The sequence below is a fragment of the Dipodomys merriami genome, unplaced genomic scaffold (assembly GCF_024711535.1).
Source record: "Dipodomys merriami isolate MVZ:Mamm:240054 unplaced genomic scaffold, mDipMer1.0.p SCAF_41, whole genome shotgun sequence".
Classification (NCBI taxonomy): Eukaryota; Metazoa; Chordata; class Mammalia; order Rodentia; family Heteromyidae; genus Dipodomys; species Dipodomys merriami.
In genome coordinates this window covers 5187555-5195993 of record NW_027205715.1, presented here as the reverse complement: position 1 = coordinate 5195993, position 8439 = coordinate 5187555, and the positions used below count along the sequence as shown (strand labels likewise).

General features: G+C 34.2%; 1 non-coding gene across 1 annotated transcript; it reads left to right on the top strand.

Annotated features, from left to right (window-relative positions):
- Positions 1-450: 450 nt before the first annotated feature.
- LOC138807105 (U6 spliceosomal RNA) lies at positions 451-556 on the top strand. The gene has a single exon (XR_011366053.1). It is a non-coding gene; the product is annotated as a U6 spliceosomal RNA (small nuclear RNA).
- Positions 557-8439: the final 7883 nt, after the last annotated feature.

The window sequence follows — 8439 nt, the reverse complement described above, 5'->3', positions numbered from 1 at the left end:
AAATACTTAGAAAGTTGTTCTAGGAATTAAAAGAAACAAGGCATATAAAGAATCTAGAAAAGTATTATTCTATAAAAGCTATTAGATATTACTATGAGTTTGATTTGTTGTTTTTTCTATCAGATTATTTGTACTATATACATGCACGTGCACACATGGTTATATGTAGGAAATAGACAAGCACATATGGGAAAAGGTAATTTAATAACATAGTCCAATTTGAGTACATATGGTATCCATTTCTGTGTATTTCTAGTGTCCTAATTTAAAACTATTCTCTTACTACAATCACTGTTATAATATACTAAACTAATATCTTTACTTCAGCTCCTCAATTTTTAAAAGCAAGAAACAAACATCTCTTGAAATGAATCCCCATGAAAAACAAATACTCCAATATTCCTTTGCTTTAGAAGACATAGTCTATGTTTCTTTAGAACATAAATTCCAGTGTTCACCTCAGCATCACATACACTAAAATTGTAGTGATACAGAGAAGATTAGCATGGCCCTGCTCATGGATGACATTCAAATTCATGAAGTGTTCTATATTTTTAGCAAAGAAAGGGGTGACGTTGTCCATAGGGGAATTACTCATTACTTGGCTTCTGTATATCATATTTATAATAACAATAAAAATATTTTTAAAGAAAAATTCCAAAGCTATATTCCAAAACAACTTTTCATCAACACCAACATATATAATGAAGAGACATGACAAAAAGTAGATTTGTTTACATTTATAAAGTTTGCCTCTGCACATTTCATGTGTGAAAGTTACAACTTAAAGTGTCAATATATTGATATTTTAAATCTGCTTTTTGATTTTTAGTATAGATTTAAGGAAGGGTTTCACAACCTGGACACTATTGACATTTCAGATTGGCAGGAGAGAGGATTTCCTATGAGATGCTTAGCTGCTTTCTTGATATATGCTTCAGAATTTTACTTTATTCTTTTATGTCTCTAGAATATTGTTTACAATAGCATAGAATAATCTAAGACTGTGACTTCCCTCACTCACAACTAACTGTGAGTAAATGCATGAGATTATAAAGCATGTCAGTGCCTTGCAAATTTCAGTCTTAAACGGTCTCCAGATTACCACAAATCAAAAGGAAGTATATTTTCCTTTATAGAAACATATATGCTTCATTAACTATTCGGCTAAGGGAGGAAAATTCCTATTTCTTTAGCCAGTACTAAAAGAAACCACATAAACTTATCACACATTTCTTCCTGTTTTAAATAAAATACTCACCATTCAACTAGGCTGATTTTAGTATGAAGCATTTCATGTGTAATAAGATCATTATGTTAATGTAACAGATACCTTTCAAACTGTCAAACATTAATTACAATTAACGACAGTGTCTTAAAAACAAGATTAAATTGTAAGTCATTTTGAATTGTAGTTCAACAAACCAATATCCTTTTTTAAAACAAAAACTGAGTATTGGTTGTATGAATAATGGCTAACAGTTTTTTTTTAAAGACTATACTCAGAAAAATAAGATATTTTGTGTGTTGTCTTTGAAGCAGTTTTTACATGGATGAAAATGGCTGTCCGCTACATTCACAGCACAAACATGTCTGTTATTTAGCAGCAGCTCCAAAGGATGTCAGTTTTCAAATCCTTATCAAGAGTTACCAAAGGTTCTAAAGTCATCTAGTAATCTTTGAAAAACTTTTAATAATTTATTTTAGCGATATTCACTGACTACATAAAAGGAGATTACCATCTTTAATTTTTAGATTCTTCAAGCAAAGGCCCCAAATGGTGAGATTATCATGAAATACTTTAACATCTGGACAGATCAATGTTTGACTCATAAATATCAAAATCTCTAAAAAAATGCGATAAAATCAAACACATCAATTTGACTTGTCATCTTTTCATTTACATCACAAATTTTTGTTATGTTGTAAACTTATTGAAGTCAACATATTAAAATGGCATAATAAAAACCACTATAAACTAATTTAAATGTTAGCTTTCAGGAGCATGTATAACCCATTACTTGAAGATGACAGGGGTTAGAATAATGGACACACTTTAAAAACAAATAACTTCAATTTTTTTTAGTGCATATAGTCATTTGAGGTCCTTCTTGGAGATTATGCTTTTCTTTTTATTAAATCTTTTTTTGTTACCTTTTCAATTCAGTATGTCAATTTAGGAGTACAAATCTTGATCCATGTCTCCCTGTCTACCACTATGAACCCCAAGATATGGACCCAAGAGGTTTTTCTGTTGTTGTTGTTTTTAATGTATGGTGTGATTTTTTTGTTTTGTTTGTATGTTCTCCCCCCCTATGGTATATCCCTTGTTGTCACTGTATTTGATTTTGGTATCCTGCATCTTGTATATACATTTATCTAATTTGGGGAGGGGAGCGGGAATAACAAAATGCCAAAACAAGGACACAGAAAGACCCATTGCAACAATGATACTCACAAGACACTATGTTGGAAATGAACTTTACAACTTCTGGGAGGGGGAGGAGTTTGGGAGGTAGGGGAGGGAAGGGATAGTAGGAGAAAAACAAAGGAGGGCATAACAATGCTTAAAAAGAAATGTACTCATTACCTTACTCATGTGACTGTAACCCCTCTGTACAGTATCTTTACAATAAAATACATTTCTTAAAAAAGAAATTCTATGACAGAATTTCTAATGGTTTTCCAGTAATATTCTTTTCTCTTGAACTTGTGTGCATGATTTTATATGATAAAAATGGACTTTGAAAACGTCTCATAATTAAGGACTCTTTATATTCAGGGCCTACTTTTTAGACTATACAAACAATAAATGAAAAGTTATTCTTCTGACACTGATTTTCCAAGTGAATGGGTCAACCCTGTAATAGTTCTTTGTTATAGTAATCTTAACTTCAGGCACCAGTGGTTTGAATTTATAATAAATACTAGCTACTCACAAGTTTGAGACCTGAGGATCATGGTCAAAACAAGCCAAAGCAGGAAAGTCCATGCGACTTTGTAATTAACTACCAAAAAGGTAGAAGTTGAGCTGTGGCTGAAGTGATAAAGTGCTAGACTTGAGCACAGTAGCTCAAGGCCCTGAATTCAAGCCCTTGGACTGTCACTCCCTCAACCCCAAAAAATATGATAATGACACTTTTCACATATTTAAACTTCTTTTCTGCTAAAGTCCATTTCTAGTTAAACATATCTAATTATTTGTTTTTCTCCTGGAAAGAATATCTAGCCTAGATGAGGCTAAAGAGACCAACATTCAGGGTGCAATTTTTTTCTGACTGTAGCAAGCAAAATGATGGCCTCTAAACGATGTCCAACTCTAATCCCTGGAAACCTAGAGCATTTTACAATCCATGGAAAAGGGAATCATGGTAGCAGATGGAACTGAGATTTTTAATTACCTGGCTCTAAAAGAAAGAATGGCCTTGGAATATCTGGGTATATTCATTGTCATGATAAGAGTCATTTCAAGAAGAGAGCTACTTTAAAATGACATGAAAAATATTCACTGGCCATTACTGTGAGTGGCCACAAACTAAAGAATATGGGTAGCATCTGGAGTCAGGGGAAGCAAGGAAATGGTTTGCCCATAGAGTTCCCAGAGGGAAAGAGCTTATACTCTGACATTAGATCAGAAAGACGAGCTTTGGACTTCTGACCTCCAAACTTATAAGACAATAAATCTCTGTTTTAAGCCACTAAGATTATTCATTTGTTATGTCAATAATGGAAAACTAATATAGATCTATGTTTATCCTTTCTCCTAATGATGGTTCTTTTAATCTACTTTCGTTCAAATATATCCCTGTATCTTTACTTTCTAAAAGGAAGAAACCTATTTTTTTTGATTCAGTACTCAGTTTAATCCAATTTCATCCCAGTTAGCCTTTCCAACCTGATCTTTCAATGTCTCTAAACTCAAGGCTGAAATCATACTCTAAACAACACAGTGTCACTTGATCTGTAGTGGTTTTTCCTTGCCCTAAAATGATTAAAGTATATGCACAAGATTCTGTTGTTTTTGTTGCAAAAGAGAGAAAAATAATTCATACAAAACTAAAAAGAGCAGAACATGGCTCACATAACTGAAATATTCAGTAACATTAATCAAATTTCTATTCAGATACTTCAATATTGTCCCTAATCAGCACCCTGTGTCTTTTCCTGTTGACTTTATTTTTGGACAAATCCTCCATTCAAGATAACATTAACTTTGTGTTTGCAGGTTTAAGAAACTAGCAAAAAGAATTCTTTCTGATGGAAGCATAGAATTCCATTATGTATATATACTATATTTTCTTGATCCATTGGTCACTGAGGGGCACATGGGTTGATTCCATATCTTGGCTATGGTAAAGAGTACTGTAATAAACATGGTTGTCCTGGTAGCTTTAATGTGGCTTTGTTCATGGTCTACTGAATAAATGCCCAGAATGATAATGCACCATTCATAGGAAATGTAAACACTTGGAAAAATTATTTTAAGTAAAGTAAGCCAGATAAAAAAACATAGCTTGCATAATTTTCCTCATTTGTAATTACATTTAGTGTGTGGCAGACAAAAATACACTTGAACATGATAAATTATTTGGTTCTATACACATTCACGCAGTGAGAGCAAAGGAGGAGATTTTTAGGAGAGGATCACAAGGGTTCAATATTTATTTTCATATGCTCATATAAAATTATGCTTGTTGAAGAAAATGTGGTATATATAGACAATGGAATTCTATGCCTCCATCAGAAAGAATGACATTGCCCCATTTGTTAGGAAATGGAAAAACTTGGAAAAAATTATATTAAGTGAAGTAAGCCAGGCCCAAAGAAACATAGGTCCCATGGTTTCCCTTATTTGCAATATCTAGTATATGTATGAGTCAAGCGGAAAAGGTCAGATAATGTGATGTTAGGAAAATGAACCCTTAGATATATATTTTAACGTTTTTTTTCTTTCATGCATGTGTTTCTAACGCATTTATAAGATTATTTCTTTGTTGCTTTGTATGTCCCTCCCCCACAGTATAACCAACCCCTGCTTTCACTATATTTGATGTCAGTATAACTTGTGGAGGAGATGGGGAAAAACAAGACGTTTAAGGATACAGGTGGACCTGTTGCAACAATGAGAAGTACAAGTTGTCATGTCGCAAACGAGCTTTACAACATCAGTGGGGGGGGGTGTTGATTGAGGGGGGAGGGGGGAGGCTGGGAAGGGATGTGAAGGGTAAACAAAGGAGGAGGCTGCAATGCTTGGTAAGAAATGTATGCATTATCCTGCCCATGTAATTGTAACCCCTCTGTACAGTATGTTCACAAATAAAATAAAATAAAATATAATAAAAATTATGCTTGTTGAAATGAACTCAAAGAAATGAAAACAAAAGGTTTTTGTTATTTTCCTTTCTGTTTCTCTCTCTCTCTAGTTGTTTTAAATTTCTGTACCTTTTTGTCTTGTATATAAGTTTGTCTGTTTGGGAGAGGGTAAGGGAGAGCACAGAAATGGTGGGACAAAGGGTGAACTAACGCAATAGTGATATTCACTAGATACTATGTTGAAAATGAATCTATACAACTTGTGGGAGAGGGTGGTTGGGAGGCAAAAACTGGGAGGAAACAAGGGAAGGGGTGACACTGTCCCAAAAGAAATGTACTCATTACCTGAGCGATGTAACTATAATCCCTCTGTACATGACCTTTACAGTAAAAACAAATAAAAATAATTCTTTCTGAATAGTTCTAACAAATATCAAATACGGCCCCTGTCTAGACTGGATTTCCCAAAAAAGCAGAGCTGGAAGTAAAGATTAAGATTCACTTTGCTTTGAAAGAGTCAAGCCAGGGTAGTGACTTTAAGGGAAAAAATAAATAAAAGTGAAGCATCTACAGACGTGTTATGTTGCAATACAGAGCTTTAACACTCTTCTTCAGAACATGCTGCAAAGAAACCCAGCTGCAAGATTCTCAGTAAGGATGCTCATTTGCCACCCAAGATTTCCCAGGAAGAAGTGAATGAAGAAAATGCTTCTGAGAAAAAGAAGGGGAATAATAGATTCTCCTGGCCTACCATTTTCCCATCATTTGTCATTTTCAGGAAGTCAGATCTCATATCCCCTACTATGGTGTTTCATCCAAATCTGAAAGTAGAACAACAATAAGACTATTCACTCAAAAGAGAGAACAATAGAAGAATGTGTCTGATGGTTTCTTAAGAACATGATGCTAATGCTTTTAAATGGGTTCTTAACTGTCAAGCTCACATTATGTACCTGTTTTTGAGCCAGTCACCTGTGGCTAACAGATATGGCATTTTGGCAGACAGGCTCTGGTTTTGTGTCCATCCCAAAGGTCATGGATAGGTGAGTATTTGCTGATATTAACATCAAAGACTGACTGCACAGTGTACAAGCTGAATCAGGCTTCCCTGAATAAATGTGATATTTTTTTAAAGAAGTAGATATTCTTCATTTATTTTGGTATGCTTAGCTCCACACTACATTGACAATCCAGTTCAAATGTCATATTCCCTAAGGAGTTGCCCATCACCCTGGCCAGAAGCTATTGCCTCCACTTTTGACTTTCTAAGGTTTATGACTTGAATATAACTAATATTTGTCTTCAGCGTGCCCTATGAAGCCACTATATTCTACAACTATTTTTTTATTGAAAAAGCAATATACATTCAGAAAAGCAAAAGTTAATAAGTATGCAGCTTGTTTATTTTTTGCAAAGGAAATATGCCCTTGTCTCTGGAGTCCAGTGCAAGAAACACAACACTGTCAAGATTTCAGACTGTCTTTCTGTTCTTTTCTATTACTGCCCCCACCCTCATACTCAAATGTAATTGATGTTCTGATTTCTAAAAGTATAGACTAATTAGGGGCAGGTATTACTTTGAGTGATTTATATGAAGCCTACTGAACACTAAGACCAAGGCAGAGAGAGTCAAAAGAACTTACTCAAGGCAATAGAGCTGATATTCAGATCAGAACCACTCCTTCTATCACTTCTTTTGTACAATTCATGAAACAAATAAATGTTGAACTTATTACTGAGTATCTTATTTATCCACTTTAGACAGTAAGTTCCTATTTCGTATGGCACATTAAATGCAATGTATCTTTTTCAAATGCTTAGTGTTCCCTATGACATAAGTATTTAACAAATATTTGCTGGTTGATTATAAGAAGGAATGCATGAAACGCAACATATAAATGTTTATTTTAGGTCCTATGAAATGATACTCTAGAACCTCTGAAGTAATTTTCCTCCACAGTTTAAGGTAGTGCTTTTAAATTTCTTATACTAACCAAAGAACACACTTAAATAAGGCCTAAATCACTCAGCATTTTTCAATAATTGAGTATTTTCCATTAAATATAGTCATAGAAGTAGTGAAAATCTATGCAGGATATGTAATGTTGTCTGACAAGATTTGAAGAGTAAAAACTTCCCTTAATGGGAATATTGTTACCCACACAGCATCTTTCAGGCCCAGATTACATAATATTTTGCCATTGAATTCACTGCTTTTTCTCTGATGACATTTTTTATTAATCTAAGCAACATGCCTTGATAAATACTTCACCACTTCCTGAGAAGTAAGAATTTTGTTAGGTGTTAAAGTCATTCTCCCAGAATTTACAATAAATATTTCTACAAGTGTAAGAGATTAAGCTAAAGAGGCAGCAATCAGTAATATCAGGATTCATTGTTCAGAGTTAGTACTGACCAAGATTTTAAAGGTTGATGTTAATCTCATTATTGCCACAAAGGTAAAGTGTGCTGGCTGACATCATGGACTTGCCATCTGGATGCACAGTATGCATGGAACTGCAGCCCTGTCTTCCAAATGCAACATTCTTTCAAATCCTACTCCAATGGACTTCCCTCTTCTAGTTGAAGATCTAAAGAGCTTCTTTCCTTGATCTTGGTCTATTTTTATTGTTCATCTTCCTTAATTTAGTTTCCTCAGATCACAATGTTGTCCTTGATTTTCTTCTCTTCTACTCACTAAAGGTATATGGACAGCACACACAACCCTGACCAGGCAGTGGGAAGACAGAAGTCAACTTCTTGCAGTTAAGATCATGGTTCATTTTATTACCTTAAGAGAATCATGTAGTCTACTTTTGTACCCATATTTTGTACTTCATATTCTAATTGGGAGTTGTTCCTCATAGTATACTCATTTAAAAATATTTCCCATGTATATTTAAATGTTTTGGCCACTTTTCCCAATAGCATTTGAGAAATTTCCACAAATATCAATAAAGACATGGATTAAGGGATTTGCAAATCTCTGCTGAGCATAGTGGTATATATCTGTAATGTAATCCCAGCTACCCAGGAGGCAAAGATAAAAGGACGGTGGCCCAGGGCTAGATCATGCCAAGTGCAAGACTCTGAAAAATAAAGTAAAAATAAATTGGGCATCGGTGA